Genomic DNA, 22,211 nt, shown 5'->3' on the forward strand with positions numbered 1-22,211 from the left:
ACATGTTAGTAATTTTGATACATGAATAAATATTGTGCTCATCCATGCTTATAATGCTTATGTTATACGTTTATTTGGCTAGCATATTTGGTATACATCTTAGGCTTTGGCCAAGTTATGCTGGATTATGCCACGTTAAATCTATAAGTTATGCATCGAAATAGTAAGTGCCTAAATGGAAATATGCTTGTGATCATGAAAGGGGAGGTAAGGTTTAAATTATGTAATCTCTAGTGAAATGGTTTATCATGTGGTTAGTTCCAAAAAGAATTATGTTTCAATGCACTAGCTTGCAACTATGGTTGAATGATATGTTTATGTCTTGTGTGATAAGCATAGGAAATGGGTGTGGAAAGGTAATGAAATAATAAGTTCATACTTGAAGTGTAAAATGACGAAAAAAGAGGATGATGAGTTGAATTAATGTTGTTATTTAAGCTAAAATGATATTTTCATTGCAAAATTGAGAATTTCATAAATGTGTTAATGAATGGTATAATCGATAAACATTGAGTTAAATGGTAAATACGTATTAGTATTGATTTTAATGATATTGAATTGTAAGTGAATTAAAAGGAAATTGCTAGTGATATGATTTGAATTGTAAGCATGAGAAATTGTGAAATGAATGAAAAGGAGATGAAGCATTGAATTGCATAAGTATGTATCGGGTCTAGTAGGCCCTATTTATTATGAATATAATATTTTGAGGATATATAGTGAAGAATTATAAAAATATGTTAATAATTTGAAAATTTTAATTTAGATGAAATTTTATAACTAAGTTCAATACGTTTATAGTGTATGTGTTCTGGTAATGCCTCGTACCCTATTCCGGTGTCGAATACGGGTAAGGGGTGTTACATCCATAATTCTCACACAAGCTGTGAAATGGGCTTACTGTAAGCGGAAAAATATATAGGATTTTTCCTATATAATTCATCACCTTTTTACTTAAAATTGTTGTTAAAACCAAGTAATTGTTTAATAAATTAATGAAATATGGGAAAATAGGAAATTAGGACATAGAAATTATTAAAATGTGATTTTATGTTTTATTATATAGTTTTCATGCATAAAATGGCTTATTTTTATATTAATTTAAGCATATTATATTTTTAAGCTATGAAGTGGGCCATGCATGATTAAATTAAACAATAAAATATAATGTTATATTTTAATAATTCATTTTAAATATTTCATTACTAAAATTGAGTTTAATTAATTAAGTAAATTGATTAATGAAAGTGGTTAAATTAATTCATTTGGTCCTCTAAACTATTTGCTATTTTTGACAGGTCTGAGAGTTTTCTTCTAATTGCAAACCCGTCTAAAGTGGGGACCAAGTGAACCCAATTTTTGGCTGCACATGGTTGATTATAAACCAATTTTTGGTTTAATTACACAAGGTCCTTGAAGAGTTGAAGAAATTAGAGATTTACCTGAAGATTTGCACTTGACCGAGTCTCAGTCCTGAGTTGTTGTGGCACTCAAATTGACCAAAAATCAAGGAAAAATCAGCTTAATTTGCTTGATTTATGGCCGGCCACCCATGGAAGATTTTTCAACGGATGAAAACTCCTATTTTTAGTAAACTATCCCCCTCTCTTCACCTACAAATAAGACCCTTTCATTCATTCTTCAATCATCCCTCATCCCTCATCCCTCTCATCTCTCATCCTCTCTCTCAACTTTCTTAGCTCTCACGCTTATCATCATCCTTGCATAACGATTTTAGCAAATTAGCCTCTTAAAGAGCCCTTGGTCGGCCACCTTAGAAAGCCATCAGCAAAGGACAAACGCAAAGAAGCGAAGGAGCCTCGTCAGTCAGAGTCTTGGGTGACAGCACTCTGAATTGGGTTTAATCTTTCTTTTCTTTAATTTAATTTAAATATGTTTGCTATGAGTTCTTTGTTCTTGTTTACAACAATGATAGCTTAGTTTTATTTAAGCTAGGATGATAATTTTAATTAAATAATATTTATTTGATTCATGCTTATAATGTTTGTGCCTCAATCGATCATGTGTTCAATTAAAATCAAGTCTATATTTCGTTCATACGTGATTGAAATGCACCTAAATTAGCTGAGCAATCCTAACCAGACAATGGCTAATGGACGCATAATTGAAATGTGCATGCTCAATTTAGATCCTAACCCGATTAAAGTGTAGGTTGCATAACAACCCTAACCAAGCCCTGTTAACTGCATAGTTTTTAGATTTGTGTGATTAAATTGTTTCAAACCTAACACGTCCCTGTTACCTCACACGAATGCTAAGAAACCCTTAGTAAATAAGGATCAGTGAAATGCGTATTTACTAAGTAAAGGATTCCGAAAGGACCTAATTTGGTTTCCAAACTCATGAAAGATCGAGTTGCCATGGAATGTTTCTTCAAATATTATTAAGCATGATGATAATAAATTAAGTTTAATTAAAGTAATTATCCTAGTTTATTTATGTTATAATTGTTGCAAATTGTGTTAAATTTTGCTAAAATTTATTTCATTCATATAGTCTGCATATTAGGATAATAACATTAGGGATCATTGCATCTAGTTTATACCACTTCTCAACTATATTGTGTTTTTATTTTTCAAATTGTTAATATAATTTTACAAATTAAGTGACTTAGCACAAATACAATCCCTATGAAGACGATAACTCGATACTTACTTATTACTTGATAACCACTGTGTACACTTGCACAAACCCGAGTGTTACAAGTTTTTGGCGCCGTTGCCGGGGATCATCAACTGTTGCCATAGGTATTTTTTTCGTGAAATTATTTATTTTAAATTTGATTTATTTCTAATATTACTAAATTATTCTTTTTAATTTTTGTGAATTTCTTCTTAGGTGTTAATGAGCATAGATCGAATTATCGATTTACTCCCTGTAGACCCTAAAATTGAGTAAACTTTCAGACAAAGAAGACCTGAAGGAATAGCTCAAAGACAAGTCGAGATGGACCTTGGAAACCAGAATCAAGACCAAGTAATGAAGTCGATTATGTACGAAATCCCATCGTCATTGCCGATGATAGGGATTGATGCATCTAACAATATACTGTGCCACTTTTCAGCGAGTTAAACCTAGGAATTAGAAGGCCAGATGTTGAGGAAACCCAGTTTGAATTGAAACTAGTGACGTTTCAAATGCTACAAACGGTGGGCCAATTTAGTGGTATGCCCACAGAAGATCCACATCTCCACCTTTGATTATTTATCGAGGTGAGTTATTCATTTAAGATAACCGGTGTGACTGAAGATGCACTGAGGTTGAAGTTGTTTGTAACACCCCAAACCCGGCCTAAACATTAGGACCGAATCTGGTGATGTCACATTGTAACACCTCTTACCCGTATTCTACGCTGGAATAGGGTACGAGGCATTACCAGAATAAATACACTTATAAACATATTAAACCGAGTTATAAAATTTCATCCAAATTAAAAACTTTCAAATTATTATCTTCGAGTCGCTAATTAGGGTTTACGAGGCCCAATACATACCCATTCATATGCTCAATATATCCGTTAAATCAATCCAATATTGAAGAATCCACTTTAAGTCAGAATCAATATTAATCACAATCATAATTCTTTTGATGTTATTTTCATATATCACTAACTGAACTTCGAATGTCAATTTACGAATATGTAATTCACTAACACATTCTGGTATACACAATGTTTAATTGATGAAATTATTTAATTGAGCTAAATTTCATATTCACTCCAAATTTTCTTCTATATCCATAAATGCTTTCACTTACCATTTACTTAACCAATTTCTTGAACCAAGATATCACACAACAATAATACATCACCTGTACTTCATAAATTCAATGTTCGAATATTATCACCATCAAATCCATGTCATTCGAATACTTACTCTCATGAGTTTACCATGACTAGTAATGCACCAATATAAGCATCACTCCTATTTCAACATTTATCGATTATAATCAGGCATTTAACCAATTATACACAATTCATTCATATACTTTATTTTCCTCCTCCTCCTCTCCATCCCACATCCTTTATGTATATAACATGCTTAAATAGCATTATACATAATTTCACTATTCACTTATATTTAAATTCAAAGCTATCTAGTCAAGTTATAGTCACTAAATTATTTTTATCCAGAGCTACAGAGCTCCAAATTAAGTTCTGTTCATTTTCCCCAAAACTAGACTCACATATATTATTACCATAAAATTTTCAGAATTATTTGCTTATGCAATTATTACTGTTTATTCTTTAAAGTCACCCCTATTTCACTGCTCAACATCACTGACCTCTCTTCACTAAAAATGAATTATCTCATTGTACAGAATTTGGATGATATTTACGTTTGTTTCCTTTGAAAATAGACTCATTAAGGATTCTAATACTATAAATTATAACTCATAATTATTTTTTTACAATTTTTAATTATTTTACAAAATCAGAACAGGGGATTCCGAAATCAATCCGACCCTGCCTCACTAAAATTCAAATATCTCAAAATATATAACTCTTTTGCTTGCTTTGTTTCTTTTATATAAAAATAAACTCATTAATATTTCATTTCATATCTTATTCACTCTCTAATTCAATTTTCACCATTTTTGGTAATTTTTCAAAATCACACTATTGTTACTGTCCAAAACTGTTTTGTTGCTAATTTTACTTTTTCATAATTTCACTTTTTCACTTTCAATCATTATTCAATTCAATTCCACACATATATTCATCATTCACTTAATCGTTACATGATCTCATGTATTTTCACTTAGTCAGTTTCCCGATGAACACTTCAGAATAATAACAGATACACGGTGGATTCAGCACATAGCAACCACCCTTTGTAATCAATGATATCCGGTGGGATCAGCACATAGCAACCACCTAATAATTAATGATACTGGTTCACATAGTAGCCTGCACATAGTACTACACATGTGACCATCACTATCCGATACAGGTAGTAGCCTACACATAGACACACGTGATCGAAGCTATCCGGTACGCATAGTAGCCTACACATAGTACTACACATGCGACCTATCATTCTGGTACACGTAGTAGCCAGCACATAGTACTACACACGTGACCATCACTTTCAATTTCACATAGCGGCCTACACACAGTCCATGCCACACATGTGATCATTTCTGTCACTTCATTCGTATCCCTTTTTTATTCTAAATGTTCAATCGGGAAATTTTTCACTTTTTCTCATTTTTCTTTTTCATTAATCAAAGTCAATTCCTTGTCTTTATTGACTTGTAATAACACATTTAACTTATTTAACACTCACATTATTCAATCCAGTCCAAAAATCACATTTTGGAAAAACTACATTTTTCCCCTAAAGTTTCACAAAATTACGATTTTTCTCCTAGGCTCGAAAATTAAACTTTATTCCTTTTTCTTATGTTTTATGACATGATGAACATTTTTCCCTTCTATGGCAACATCAAATTCTCACTCTAACACTTACTTATGAACATTAGGTATTTTTACTGATTATGTCAATTTACTTGTTTTCACTTAAAATCGGCTAGCAAAAGTTATTTAACATAATTTTAAGCTTCATATTCTACCATAAAACATCAAAATAAACACATTTCACCTATGGGTATTTTTCCAAATATGAATCCTAGGTTAAATTATTGCTAGAATAAGCTAAATAAAATTACCCGGACTCCAAAAACGTAAAGAGCATTAAAAACGGGGCTTGGAATCGCTTACTATGGAGCTTGGAAGCTTGAAAACCCTAAATATGGCTTCCCCCTTGCTGATTTCGTTCACCATGGAGAAGATGGACAAATTTTTGGCTATTTTGGCATTTTTAATTCTTTTAATTACTAAATGACCAAAATGCCCCCAGCTTAAAAATTTCCTATTTCACTTATCTGTTGTCCATTTTTGTCCAACAAGTTAACCAATGGTCTAATTACCATTTAAGGACCTCCAATTTAAAATTTCATAACAATTGGACACTTCTAACATGTAGAACTCAACTTTTGCACTTTTTACAATTTAGTCCTTTGGCTAAATTGAGTGCCCAAACGTCGAAATTTTTGAACGAAATTTTCACAAAATCACTCTGTGATATTGTAGACCATAAAAATATAATAAAAAATAATTTTTTCCTCGTCAGATTTGTGGTCCTGAAACCACTATTCCGACTAGGCCTAAAATCAGGCTGTTACATTGTTTCCATACTAGTTGCGAGATCGAGCACGAGCATGGCTCAATTCATTGCCACCAAGTTCCATATCTACATGGCAAGAATTAGCAAAGAGATTTTTGGTTAAGTATTTCCCACCTAGCAAAAATGCTAAGTTGAGGAACGAGATCACAACTTTTCAGCAACTAGATGACGAGTCTTTGTGTGAGGATTGGGAGCGATTCAAGGAGTTACTTCGTAAGTGTCCTCATCATGGGATTCCTCATTTTATCCAGTTGGAGACATTTTATAATGGTCTCAATGCAAATAAAATATTGATGGTAAATGCTTCCGCGAATGATGCAATTTTGTCTAAGTCATATAATGAGGCTTATGAGATCATCGAGAGGATTGCAAGTAATAACTATCAATGGCCAACAAATCAAACAGCTTTAGGAAGATGAGTAGCTGGAGTTCATGAATTTGACTCTCTCACTTCGTTATCGACTCAGGTATCGTCTATTTCCTCTATGTTAAAATAGTTAACCGCAAGCAGCAACACTGAAAAATTTGGAAAACCAAATGGGTCAGTTGGCTATAGAGCTTTGTAATAGACCGAAAGGAACCTTACCGAGCGATACTGAGAATCCAATAAATTTGGTTAAAGAACATATCAAGGTAGTGGCATTACGAAGTGGAAAGACTCTAGAACCTCGATTGATTGATGTCGATGATGAGCATGTTCAAAAGGAGGAAAGTCAACCAGTTTTTGAAGTTCCTACACCAAAGGAATTAGAATCTGCAAAGTTTGACAAGGTAAACCCTGACCTAGTGAATTTAGATATTTTAACATCTTCTTTGGATGCAGATTTACCTACTCAGAAAAGTTGTCTGGTTCAATCAAAAGTTCCATCACCTCCATATCCATAAAGATTGCAGCAACACAAGCAGAAACATGAGGTGCAATTCAAGAAGTGTTTGGATGTTCTGAAGTAGTTACACATCAATATTCCATTGGTGGAGGCTTTAGAACAAATGTCAAATTATGTGAAGTTTATGAAGGATATACTATCCAAGAAAAAATGACTAAGTGAGTATGAGACTATTGCTTTGACAAAGGTGTGCAGTGTGTTCTTGCAGAACAAATTGCCACCGAAATTGAAAGACCCAGGAAGCTTTACTATACCCTGTAACATTGGTGAATCTTACTGTGGTAAATCTTTGTGTGACTTCAGAGAGAGTATCAACTTGATGCCTAAGTCTATTTTCAAGATGTTAGGAATAGGTGAAGTAAGACCTACAACTGTGACGCTTTAGCTAGTGTATCGATCTTTAGAATATCCCAAAAGAAAGATCGAGGGTGTTTTGGTAAGAGTTGATAAATTTAATTTTCCTGCTGATTTTATTATTTTAGATTTTAAAGCAGACAAGAAAGTGCCGATCATCCTTGGGAGACCTTTCCTAGCCACGAGAAGAACGTTAATTGATGTGTAGAAAGGTGAACTCACCATGCGAGTTCAAGATGATCAAGTAACCTTTAACATTCTTAAAGCAATGAAATTTCCCGATCCGACAGAGGAGTGTGCAATTATAGAAGAGATAGAAACCTTGGTTTCTTTGGAAAGCAATTTTGAAGAAGATCCATTGGAGAAAGCTTTAGATCTTGACCCTTTGGAGGATGAAGAAGGTGGAGAAAACCTGCTTTGATGAAACCCAATCCGAGAAATTATATTCAATCCATACGGTTTGAACCATTGGAGTTGGAAGTCAGAGAATTTGTGCAACAAAAGTTGTCAATCGAAGAACCACCTAAACTCGAACTAAAGGTACTTTCTTCCCATTTGAAATACGTGTATTTAGGTGATGTTCTACTTTGCCTGTGATTATTTCAGCGGAACTGTCAAAAGATCAAGAGGAGCGATTAATTATTGTTCTAAAGAAATTTAAGAAAGCAATTGGTTGGACCATAGCTGATATCCGAGATAGTTGGTGGGTAAGTCTGGTGCAGTGTGTGCCGAAAAAAGGTGGAAGCACGATTGTTGAAAATGAGCATAACGAGTTAATTCCAACGAGAACTGTTACCGATTGGCGAATCTATATTGATTATAGAAAGTTAAACAAAGTTACTCGGAAGAACCATTTTCTGTTGCCTTTTATGGATCAAATGTTAGATCGACTGGCAGGTAATGAATTCTATTGTTTTTTAGATGGCTATTCAGGATATAACCAAATAGTTGTAGCCTCGGAGGACCGACATAAAACAACCTTTACTTGTCCGTATGGTTCGTTTTCTTTTAGGCGAATACCTTTTGGTTTATGCAATGCACCTGCAACTTTCAATGATGCATGATGGCAATATCTACTGATATGGTCGAAAATTTCGTCAAGGTTTTCATAGATGATATTTCTGTTTTTGGTAACACTTATGATATCTGTTTGAGTAATTTGTCTAAGGTACTGAAGAGATGCGAAGAGACAAATCTTGTCCTTAATTGGGAAAAATGTCATTTTATGGTCAATGAAGGAATTTTTTTAGGTCATAAGATCTTAAAGAAAGGAATTAAAGTTGACAAAGAAAATATGGATGTAATTGAAAGATTACTGGCCCTAATTAATGTGAAAGGAGTCAGAAGTTTCTTAGGCGATGCCAGTTTTTACCGAAAGTTTATTAAGGATTTCTCGAAAATTTCTAAGCTGCTGTGTTTGTTGTTAGAGAAAGATACAATGTTCAATTTCAACAAAGCATGTTTGGAAGCTTTTGAAGATCTAAAGAATCGGTTAATTACAGCCCCAATAATCATTACACCTGATTGGAACTCACCTTTTGAGTTGATGTGCGATGCAAGTGATTATGCTGTTGGTGCTTTGATGGGTCAAAGAAGAAATAAAGTATTCCACCCCATTTATTATGCAATTAGAACCTTGACGAGAGCCCAACTCAATTATACGGTAACTGAAAAGGAACTATTTGCTATAGCTTTTGCTTTTGACAAATTTCATTCATATCTTATAGGTACCAAAGTTATAGTATTTACTGACCATGCGACCATTAAATACTTGCTCACGAAGAAAGATGCAAAACCAAGGATAATTCGTTGGATAATTTTACTCCAAGAATTTGACCTCGAGATCTGAGACAGAAAAGGTGTTGAAAATCAAGTACCTAATCATCTGTCGAGGTTGGAGCAAGATAAGGTAACCTAGTCTGGTGTGCCTATCAACAAGAATTTCCCAGATGAGCACTTATTTGAGGTAAGTCGAATTCATGAAATACCCTAGTTTGCTGATTTTGCCAATTATCTTGCATGTGGAATAATTCCTTGAGAAATGACATACCAACAAAGGAAGAAATTCCTTCATGATAGTCGGTATTATTTTTGGGAGGATCCGTTTTTGTTTAAACAATGTGCAGATAATATAATCTGAAAGTGTGCAGCTGAAAGTGAGATTGCTGAGATTTTATATCATTGCCATTCATCTCCAAGTGGGGGACACTTTGGTGGTTCACGTACTGTAGAAAATATTTTGCAAGCAGGTTTTTTTTGGCCTACACTATTTAAAGATGCTTACACTTATATGAAGAACTGTGATAAGTGCCAAAGAACCAGAAATATATCAAGGAGGAATGAGATGCCCTTGACAAACATTTTGGAGATTGGATTATTCGACGTATGGGGCATTAACTTCTTAGGCCCATTTCCTTCTTTATATGGGAACAAATACATCTTAGTTGTTGTGGACTATGTATCCAAGTGGGTTGAAGCTGAAGCATACCCTACAAATGATGCTAAGGTAGTCATGCGATTCCTACATAAGCATGTGTTTACATAATTTGGGACACCAAGAGCTATTATTAGTGATGAAGGTTCCCACTTTGTGAACAAATGGCTTAAGTGGTTGCTTGAAAAATATGATATGAAGCACAAGATTGCTACTACCTATCACCCCCAGTCTAATAGACAAGTTGAATGAGTGAACCGTAAAGTCAAAGGTATCCTTGAAAAGGTAGTAAGCCCTAACAGAAAAGATTGGTCTCGAAGGCTCGGTGATGCATTATGGGCCTATCGAACAACATTCAAGACTCTGTTAGGAATGACTCCTTATCGGTTATTCTTTGGAAAGGCATGTCATTTGCCATTAGAATTGGAGAATAAAGCTCACTAGGCTTTGAAGTAGTTAAATTTTGATCTTAAGCAAGTTGGTGAGAGAAGAATGTTACAACTTGATGAGTTGGAAGAGCTGAGGTTGTTTTCCTATGAGAATGACAAAATGTGTATAGAAAGATCAAAGAGATGGCATGATAGTCATATACAACCTCGCGAGTTTAAAGAAGGTTAGAAGCTGTTGTTGTTTAATTCAAGGCTGAAGTTATTTCCTAGGAAGCTTAAATCCCGATGGAAAGGACCTTATATCATCCACCAAGTTTATCCTTATGGAGCTATTGAATTTTACGACAATTACGGAGGTACGTTTAAAGTTAATGGTCAACGTCTCAAACACTACTGGGATGGTGAAGTTGAGCGAGTTGAATCTTCGTTCAAATTAACAGACCCTTGATTTTTCATAAACTCGTCTTGCAAATAAATAAATAAATAATTAGAATTTATTTTTCTTAATTAAGTACATTTAATTAATTCTGTTTAAGGAGATTGGAACTTAAGCGGGACCGCTGTGACCCCTCCAACCTTTCCTGGGAATTAATTTAATGTAATTTGTTATGAAGAAATATTCTAATTAGGTTTTAAAATGTTTTTCTAATTTAAATTATTTTGTTAAAATTTAAATTTTTATGTTAATAAAGGGGGTCAAATTTGGCCCAAGTACTAATAAGTTTTTTTAGTGAGATACAGTCAGAGTTTGAGGCCCAAGATAGCAAAAAGGAGGGAAAAATTTAACCCTTGCCGTCACACCCATTACTTGCCACCCAAGTAACTTTAATTTAGCTAAATTTTTGCTACATGTTGCCCTAATTTTTCCTTATATAAACCCCTCTCCATTCTACTAAATTTTCACATCCCTCAAAGTAATTTGCTTACACTCTAAAATTCCTTAAAATCTCTCTTTTTGTGCTGCTAGCCTCAAATCCCGAAAGGAATATCTAGCCCTTTTTCTTTTCTTTGGCTGAAACTACCTAGTGCCTCCACAAGAGAATTACCGAAGCATCGGCGTCACTACCGCACGTAGACGTTATCGTCACCGTATACCACCATTCCTACCGCACGTTGTCATTGCTGCCGTAACTCCTTCGTCATCACAAGATTTGCCGAAGCAAGATCCACCCTGAAGAGCAATGATGTGATGGTTGTCCCTGTACCGATTAGAAAGATAATCAATGCTCTCAAGTGGGAACGATTTTGTGATGCTCGTTCAGTTCCTGATGATGAACTACACAAGATGCTACTAAGGTCATCATTCGAAAGAAAAAGGAATCTCTTACTTCTAAGTCCATCAATGATTTGTTTAATTTACTTGATGTTGTGGAAGATGAGTACTACCCTATGATGAACAATATCAATTGAGATTTTCTTCAACAAGAGCTTGATATTGTGACAAATCTGGGATGCCAATGGATTATAAGAAAGTATGTAATCCATTCTTGTTGAAGAGAATATTTAAAACCAGTAGCAAATGTATAGTTTTATTTTGTTCCCTACAGTTTTATGCCTATCTCACATAGTTCCACCATCCCCATGGAACGAATGCTCTTGTTATATGCAATTTTGAAAGAAAAGTCCATTAATGTTGGGAAAATTATCCTCAAGGAAATTCACGATTATGCTAAAAAGAAGGAAGGAAGTGCTTATTTCCCATCTTTAATCACTTCACTTTGGTTAAGGGCCCATGTTAAAACACAAGCAAATCTGAAGGGGCAGTATGCCCAAGGGTGCATCACAAGTCATGATCTTGAAAGGTTAGTAGAGAGAGTGCATGAGCTGAACCAAGGCGAGCAGGAGGAATCAACTGAGCCAGAAACCAAAGATTCAACAAATAAAACTGAAACTAAAACTAAGTCAGTTATAGACACTGAAGAAGAAGAATCTGAAAAGGAACCAAATAGTCCTCAACCAGCTGAAGGAACAGAAAACTTTGAACCAAGGGTTGAGCTAAAAGAAGAACCAGTCAAGCTAAGTGTTGAACCAGAATTTACAACTCCATTGCCGACTTCAAAGAAATCGAAGTTGTCAATTTTGATGGATATGTGGAAGTTCATGCACAATCAACAACAAACTTACTGGAAATATGCAAAAATTAGGGATGATTCAATTTAAAATACTTTTAAGAATATCTCTTACACTTTTGTTCTTGAGTTCTCAGATGCTATCTTTGAGACATGAACGGAAGATACTGACGATGCAAGCGGAGATGGAACTAAAGAAGACAAGGGGAATGAGTCAGAAAAATAAAAGGGGAGATTCTTGTCTTGTTATTTATTTAATTGTTTTTTAGGTCTTTAGGAATTTATTTCTTTAGTAATTAGGATTTAATTTTTGCAAAATAAAACATAGCAAGCATGAATAAATACTTCTTTAGAAAGAAAAAGACTAAGTGATGTGGCAATGAGAATGAACATGTCTAGGATTGGGTTACTAGGAAAGACTTGGTATTTAAGCAGTCTTAATGACTCACCTCTCTTTCTTTACAACCCTACCTGGTGTTCAGTTTTCATTTATTACTTTGTTCTTGCAATGAGGAAATTGCTTCTTTTTAAAGGGGGTAAGGTGATTAAATTGCTTAAATTTTAAAATTCTCAAGTATGTTTCAATCATTTTTTCATAAGTATGTTTTAATAAATGAATGTTTAGAGAAATTCTTTTTAATAAGATAGTTTGTATGCAAGTATGAATGATGATTTTATCTAAGTAATTGTATATTATCATGAAAAATGAAATGTTTTTATGATCTTAGTCTTAGGTAATGTTTTCCATGAAAACTTAGTTTCTCTTGAGATTAGACATGCATGAAGGTTTATATCTTTAGAATTGACTTAGTAATTTTCTTGAGGTGAAATCCTAGGGGACATAAAAATCTAAAATGGTATAAGAACCATTTTTCTTTGGATCGTTTGAGCCTTTTCAAGCCCACCGTATGATATTAGACCCTTGAAACTACAATTTTGAGCTTTAAGGCCTGTTTTTGAAATGAACCTACATTATAAGCTAGTTACTATCTTTTTAAAATTATATTTTGTGCACCCATCTTAACAAAATTTATCTTGGGAATCAACATTTGAGGAAATTTTCATAAAGATGTATATGCTCATGCTTAAAAAAAATAATCACAAAGACAAAGAAAGAGCGAAGAAAAGTTCACCTAGTCTTCAAAAAGGAAAAATGTATGAGCTTGAGTTCAAAATAAGTTTTGGGGGTGTTTCAAAGGTTCACTTGAAGAAAAAGGTTGAATTTCGAGAAATCCAGGACAAGTTAAAGGTTAAGAATTTTGAAACCGAAATGTCCTATCTCTTAAAATCCCTACCTTTAAACCAAGCCTCATTACAACCTTATAAAAGACCTATTAATTTGATGATTATGTCACCTACATTAGTGGAGAGGAAGTATTAAGTGCAACATATGAAGATCATAAATAATTCTTATGATTGTTTGCTTGATTGATGAGAAATTATGTTGAATGAAGAATATTATCTATGGCTGTGATATACATGCAAACTATGATTCATGTTGGCATATCTTGAAACTTAGAATAAAATTTCCAAAATGTTTGTATATGAGTTACTTGTTAATAAAGAAGATCTATGAGCATGAACTTGTTGATGCATGATTACGAGATGAAGATTGATGCTACTCACACTCTTAGCAAAAATTGCCTTAGCAAGACCTTGTGTTGTACATGAACATTACTCGGGACAAGCAATGATTTAAGTTTGGGGGTGTGTAAACGGAAAAGTATATAGGATATTTCCTATATAATCCATCACCTTTTTACTTAAAATTGTTGTTAAACCCAAGTAATTGTTTAATAAATTAATGAAATATGTGAAAATATAAAATTAGGACATAGAAATTATTAAAATGTGATTTTATGTTTTATTATAGTTTTCATGCATAAAATGGCTTATTTTATATTAATTTAAGCATATTATATTTCTAAGCTATGAAGTGGGTCATGCATGATTAAATTAAATAATAAAATATAATGTATATTTTAATAATTCATTTTAAATATTTCATTACTAAAATTGGGTTTAATTAATTAAGTAAATTAATTAATTAAAGTGGTTAAATTAATTCATTTTGTCCTTTAAACTATCTGCTATTTTTGACAGGTTTGAGAATTTACTTCTAATTGCAAAACCGTCTAAAGTGGGGACTAAGTCAACCTAATTTTTGGCTGAACATGGCTGATTATAAACCAATTTTTGGTTTAATCACACAAGGTCCTTGAAGAGTTGAAGAAATTAGAGATTTACCTGAAGATTTGCACTTGATCGGTCTTAGTCCTGAGTTGTTGTGGCACTTAAATTAACCAAAAATCAAGGAAAAATTAGCTTAATTTGCTTGATTTATGGCTGGCCAACCATGGAAGATTCTTCAAAGGATGAAAACTCCTATTTCTAGTAAACTATCCCCCTCTCCTCACCTATAAATACGACCCTCTCATTCATTCTTCAATCATCCCTCATCCCTCTCATCTCTCATCCTCTCTCTCAAGTCTCTTAGCTCTCACGCCTATCATCATAATTGCATAAGGATTTTAGAAAATTAGCCTCTTAAAGAGCCCTTGGTTGGCCACCTTGGAGAGCCATCAGCAAAGGAGTAACACAAAGAAGTGAAGGAGCCTCGTCAGTCAGAGCCTTGGGTGACAGCCACTCTGAATTGGGTTTAATCTTTCTTTTCTTTAATTTAATTTAAAGATGTTTGCTATGAGTTCTTTGTTCTTGTTTACAACAATGATAGCTTAATTTTATTTAAGCTAGGATGGTAATTTTAATTAAATAATATTTATTTGATTCATGCTTATAATGTTTGTGCCTCAATCGATCATGTTTTCAATTAAAATCAAGTCTATATTTCGTTCATACGTGATTGAAATGCACCTGAATTAGCTGAGCGATCCTAACTAGATGATAGCTAATGGATGCATAATTGAAATGTGCATGCTCAATTTAGATCCTAACTCGATTAAATTGTATGTTGCATAACAACCCTAACTAGGCCGTGTTATCTGCATAGTTTTTAGATTTGTGTGATTAAATTGTTTCAAACCTAATATGTCCCTGTTACCTCACATGAATGCTAAGAAACCTTTAGTAAATAAGGATCAGTAAAATGCGTATTTACTAAGTAAAGGATTCCGAAAATACCTAATTTGGTTTCCAAACTCATGAAAGATCGAGTTGCCATGGAATGTTTTTCCGAATATTATTAAGCATGATGATAATAAATTAAGTTTAATTAAAGTAATTGTCCTAGTTTATTTATGTTATAATTGGTGAAAATTGTTTTAAATTTTGCTAAAATCTATTTCATTCATATAGTCTGCATATTAGGATAATTTACATTAGGGATCATTGCATCTAGTTTATACCACTTCTCAACTATATTTTGTTTTTTTTTTCAAATTGTTAATATAATTTTACAAATTAAGCGACTTAGCACAAATACAATCCCTGTGGAGACGATAACTCGATACTTACTTATTAATTGATAACGACTGTGTACACTTGCACAAACCCGAGCGTTACACTTGTTCACATGAGCTATGGGTTGGGATGTTAGCTTCACAATGTTGCTCACACGAGCTGTGGAGAATCCGCAACAAATGCAGGACATTAGCCATTGGTAGGACATCCAGGACCAACACCCAAAACCGTATGATCCTTAATGACATGTCATTTGTATCCTAAGTATTGACAAGGTTTAAATGGGAACAATGTACATATTCAAATCCTTTAATTTCATTACATTATACCAATTCAAACATACTTACCTGAAATGTACATTTTTCAATTGTAGCATTCAATTTAGCTAACATTATGTTTTAATCCAAAATACCAAAATATCAAATAACTATACTATAATAATAAAAACAACATTCAAAACATCAAATAGTGAATTTAAATCCTTATACGAACTTACCTTGACAAAAACAACTGTAAAAATAAAGCCAACTACTAATTCGACACTTTAGCTTTTCCTCGGTTTATATCTGTTTGGTTCGTTTCTTGATCTAAACAATAATTTTTATTCAATTAAACCATTCAATAATTCATTCAACTTATAACCCTTATTAGTGGAAATTTACAAAATTACCCTAATGGTTTATCTTTTATGCAATTTAGTCTTCAAACTCAAAACTTGCAATTTAACCACTTTTAATTAAAATTCATGATATCTAATTTTTCCTTAGTCTTATAACAACCCATACTTTTCCTCATTTCACACAATTTACATTGAATTTTACCATTTCAACAATTTAATCCCTAAACATGAAAATCATTAAAAATCACTAAACTAAATACTAATATTTAACTGCCAAATTTAATAATCTATCAATTAAAATAAAAAAAACTTCAAACTCATTCATGGAAAGTCCCTATACTTTTAATAGTTTTACAAACTAACCTATTGGCTAGCTAAATTAAGCTAAAATGATTACAAAAACATAAAAATAATTAAAAACAAGTGCAAAATGGACTTACATGCATGGAAATTAGCTTGGCTGACCCTTGGAGGTTAAACACCATGGATTTTTCTGTGGGGAGAAACCAAATGAACAAGATGATGTCTTTCTTTTTATGTTTTATTTATTTAATTATTTAATTTACCATTATAACTTTGTAATTTAACTAAAATTTATCAACTTTACACCTTTAAACCATCCACTAATAATAAAAAAGGTATATTTACCTTTTAAAATGCTTAATTCATGGTTCCTTAGCCATTTAGTACAAGTAAACTAATAGCGATTGACTTTTGTAGTTTTTATGATTGTCTTTTTCAATTAATTAACTATCTAAATGTTACAATTTTCAGATCAAACTTCAATATACTTATATAATCACTGCGTAAATATTTAATAAAAATATTTATGGGTTTGGTTTATAGAAATGAGGTCCCAAAACCACTTGACATTAGGGACAAACCTCTTGAACTTAACTATTCATTCAAATAACATAAATTATCAAATTAAAATTTATTATAATACTATATTTGACTAGTAAATATTAAATAATAATATTTACGGGCTCACATGTTGGTTTTTTGGCCAGAAACCACTATTTTTGACACCATTGAAAAACGGGCTATTACACAAATCCTATTAAGAAGAGCTTTCTTAGCCATTTCAAGGTCCACCATTGACCTAGAAAACAATTAATTAATAATAAGGATTAAAGGTGAAACTGAAATCTTTAAATGTGGTCACCAACAGAGTGGAGAAGGTAGGAGGAAGTTAGGGGAACATTGCAATGAATTATCTAATTTTAAACCTAACAATCCCAAATCAAGGGATGTACTTCCTTTAATCCTTGCAGGTCAAAAAAATAGGTTCAAGGAAATTGATAAGTGGAAGAAGGTGAAGTAGCATGACGGCCGTTGGACTAATACTGAAAGAACTAGAGAATTGTCCCTATGTGAATTAATGATCCTGTCGAATGAATCCGATAGTAAAACTTGAATTATTTAATTTGATATTTAATTTTTCTATTGCTTATTGTATATTTAGCTAACTATTTAGCCTAGGTTTTAATTTTTATTAAACTCATGTTTTATAGAAACCGTAACACTCTAAAAATTGGAATTTTAGATGAAAATAGAGCTATTTCCGCAAGAGGATATCCCCATGTCGCAACATCAAGGGCATAATTGACACAATTGAGAAAAACCTTTTGATGTCATGACACGAACTTTGTGACTCACACCAAAGCCAGTATACCCAGAAATCTAAAAGTCCAGAGTGTGTCGTGAATCGAACCCCGATGTCATGATAATGGCAAACTGTTAGGGATGTCGTGATAAGGAACCCCTGTGGCATGACATCATTGCAATTTTTTGCAGGGTTGACCTAACCCGTTCGCACAACTCGACAGGTTAAACTTCACCTTACTTGAATTTTAACCCTCAAAACACCTATTTTATAACCTAAATACATATTACCCTCTTATTTAAACATCTCTTAACTCCTTTAACCTCTAAAAATCCCTTAAAACTTAAAACTCACTTTTTATTTCTTTTTGGTTTATTTGGAAAATTTCTTCTTTCAATTTTATTCGGTGTAGAGAAAGGACATGAAACACCCAACGAGACAATAACAACTAAACATAATGAGGAATTCTACAACTTACACGAGGTTAAGAGTTCCTAACTTAACTTTTTATTGTTCCATTGAAATTAATTGCTTGATATTTCATTAGTTTGTAATCTGAAAGCACCATGCCTCCTAGGAAGGTTTGAAGAACTAATGAACTAGAATCATCGATGATTTCGAACCCCACTAATTTCACAAACTAGAATGTTGAAAAATATTTTGTACAACTTCAAGGAAGAACCTTTATTCAAGGGAGGGGATTTGACCCGTCAATGATTATCTACAAGGAAATATGGCCTTTAGTTAGATATCATAGTTTGGAATGTTTTTGGATGATCCTAAAAGACATTATTGTGGTCCCTGTTGTTCAAGAGTTTTATGTATCTTTACGGGACCAAGAGTATAGAAATATCGAATGTCATATATGGGAAACTATACTTGTGTGATGGAAAGAAATGCGTATAACCCATCAAATTATTTGTGACTTTTATAATGCCCTATACTATGAAAAAGATTTCATTGATGAAACTGGATTAGAGTATTTTTGGGACATAGATATGGATAATATTATAAAATTTTTAACAGAAGGAAGGGGCGAATGGAAATATTGCCCAAGTACCAATATCCCAACCTCCTTTCATCAAGCTAAAATGTTTCTTGAAGCTACAATGTGGATTCAATTTTTATGCATATGAGTTATTCTTGCCTTAAATGTGTCTAATGTCAATACCTTCTGAGTGGTTTTGCTTTATGCTATTTTGCAAAAAAAAAACAAATATGCATTGGGAAATGGATTTATCAAAATATGAAAAGATGTGTAGTGGCCAGAATGTGGGAGTTTTCTTCCCTCACTTGGTGATAAATTTATGCAAAAAAGCATGCATTCCAATGGCATCCATAGAACAATCAATGAAGCCATCTCGAAGTATCATCAGCGACACTCTATTTACATAATACATTGAGCTTCAGGAAAAATAGATAAAGGAGTGAAACAAACGCCAAAAAAAGGTGAGAGTCGCCCTCACTTCATCTCAAGGGAAAGTAAAATCAACCGCTCAACAATAAGTTAGAGAGAGCAGTCATCCAAAGATTGGATGATATATTGGATACTGGAATTGAGTCCAATCTTTCAGGAGTTTGCACGACAAAATAATATAAGGATACCTAATTACACGCCATATATGTTTGGACTGACGTAACCTGGGCAATGGGAAGAGGCGCGTGAAAGTGAAGAGGAAGGAGAGGATGTCAATGAAGAAGGAGATGACGGGATAGATTTTGAGGAGGATGACTGAACTTTTTAAGTTTTTGATTTTAAAGATAGTATTAATCTTTGAATGATTTTAATTTTATTTTTTAAGAGTAGGGTTAATGGTATATTATTGGTAGCTTTGTGTCATTTTTTAATTTTCTACGTAGGAACCCCACATGGAGGAGGCACAACATTTAGAATTTTCCACAAGCAATAGAGGAAGAACCCACCAATAGCCTATAGAACTATCACGATCAATTGGGTAACTTCTTTCCTTATCTTTTTAGGGGCTACATATTGAGGACAATGTGTTATCTAAAGTGTGGGGTGGGGTAACTTAGAAAATTTGTTTTAAATTTTTATGCTTTTCTTTGATTTTCTTGTCAATTGTATGCTTTTAAGCTTGTAAAAATACAAGTGACTGGTTAGGAACATGTACATAGGTTGCTTGTATTTATAATAAATTTAACATGAGGATAATTTATTTTAAAATTTTATTATTAGACTACTAAGTTTTATATATCACATTGTAAATAGGCATTAAAGCAATTGAATGTACCAAGTGATATAGAGAATACAAGGAAACAATCGTGCTAGTATGAATGATAAATTATTGAATTTGTGGTTGTTTGGTTGATTAGAGTTGTGGATATTAAGATATCTAGGGATGACCTAAGGCATTGTGTGAAAAACACACAGAGCCAAAAAGCTAACTTAGTACCTAATTTTGAGCTAGAAAACACTTCCTGATTAACCTTTGTACAAAACCCGAGCCAAAATATAAATTTGTACCTATCCTTTTCCATTGGTCCTGAGCTACACGACTATAGGCGTCTGGCTATACATATTGAGGGTTAAGTAGATACATTATTGTGAATTTTGTAAAAGTAGAGTGAAATAGGGGGATCGGTGTGATATTGTAATTATAGGTTAGCCAATATGTGCAACAAAATAAAAAAAAAATCAAAACGAGCAGAAAAAGTACTTGGAAAGTAAAAGCATTTGTGAGTAAGATGTATTGAAACAGGAAAAAAAATGTGACAAAGTCACAAAATTAGAAAAACTTATTCATTAGTGAACAAAAACTTGTGAGCTAACCATGATTGTTATATTAGGATGTGACTTCCTTTGTGGAAAAATAAGGAAGGTGAGAGAACGAGACATAAGGCGGTGAGCGGGAAAGTGTTACTAAGGGGGAGAATAGGGGACAATATGATGTGCCAAACTATTTTCGTTCTTGAAACTATTTGATGCTTACTATTCTTGAAATCCATACCTATCCTAAGCCTTAGGACGTTACAAGCCGGAAAGCCCTATGCGATCTAGGAAAACTTATTCACAATTCAAAATCATACTGAAGAATTGCATTTATAATTGTTTGTATTCTACTAGGATAATCAAACTACTTGTATAATTTATTGATGGATTCATACATTTGAAACCCTTCATGCATGTGTACTTTGTAATATACTAAATTTAGGTGTTTGATAGCAAAAGTGGTAAGTTAGTTATATCTCATGCCAAGATTATGTGTGAGTATGAAATGCCTATTCATGTGCTCCAAAGCTAACATTTGTAGCATACTTTCTCAAGGTTCGTCTTTTCGTTTATTGTTTGTTGTTTATGTTGCTTGAGGACAAATAATGACTTAAGTGTGGGGGAATTTGATCTGTCATAATTTAGTGTAGCAGACTAAACTAGTTTATGCATTTGAGGAGATTGAATATGAGCATTTTAGTTGGAATTTAGTTAAGTTTTCTTACATTTACTTAAATTCAATAAATTGTGTTATTCGATTTTTTTATTGACCTTAGGGACCGAATAAGACCTAAGGGTGAGCTAATATACTTTGTGAGTGTGCAGGAGACCATTACAAGGTGTACTAAACTCGATATTTGTCACTAGGTTGAAACATGGAGCATTGGATGTCGCAACATAAGGAGTAAAAATGAAGAAGTCCAAGACTGCCTTCAATGTTAGGACACAGCATGAGGATGTTGTGACATAACCCTGAAAAAGAGTATACTGCCCTCGATGTTGCGACGCAGGACCTGATGTGTTACGACATTGCCTTTGTACGAGAAATTAATATGAGCCGGGGGCATTTTGGTATGGACAATCTAGATTTAAGCTCGGGAATGTTAGCTGACTTAGGGTTAAAGACGATAACCATTCTAAGTCTACAAATAGGCTTAGCTAACACATGTTATGGAATCCTTTTTCTATTGTATAATTTTCTCTTTAATTTTAGTCTTTAGTTTTTTACTTTTTCTTAGGTTTTAGATTTTATTCTCGTTCTTGTTATTTACTTTTGGGGAGAAATCAGATTATGGAATTATTCTCTATAACACCCTATTTTTCAGTGGTGTTGGAAACAGTGGTTTCGAGGCCACAAATCTGACGAGTAAGTTTGTACAGGTTTTTATTTAGTATTTACAAGTAAAATATGTTACTAAAATAAATTTTGAATTGGCAATTTATGTTATTTGAATGATTAATTAGGTTTAAGTGGTATGACCCTAAAGTCAAGT

The 22,211-nt window shown here is 33.1% G+C and overlaps 1 non-coding gene across 1 annotated transcript; it reads right to left on the reverse strand.

Annotated features, from left to right (window-relative positions):
• Positions 1–6,337: 6,337 nt before the first annotated feature.
• Positions 6,338–6,444, reverse strand: LOC121216687 (small nucleolar RNA R71). The gene has a single exon (XR_005912866.1). It is a non-coding gene; the product is annotated as a small nucleolar RNA R71 (small nucleolar RNA).
• Between the last annotated feature and the right edge of the window lie 15,767 nt (positions 6,445–22,211).

Source organism: Gossypium hirsutum, chromosome D04 (assembly GCF_007990345.1).
Source record: "Gossypium hirsutum isolate 1008001.06 chromosome D04, Gossypium_hirsutum_v2.1, whole genome shotgun sequence".
NCBI lineage: Eukaryota > Viridiplantae > Streptophyta > Magnoliopsida > Malvales > Malvaceae > Gossypium > Gossypium hirsutum.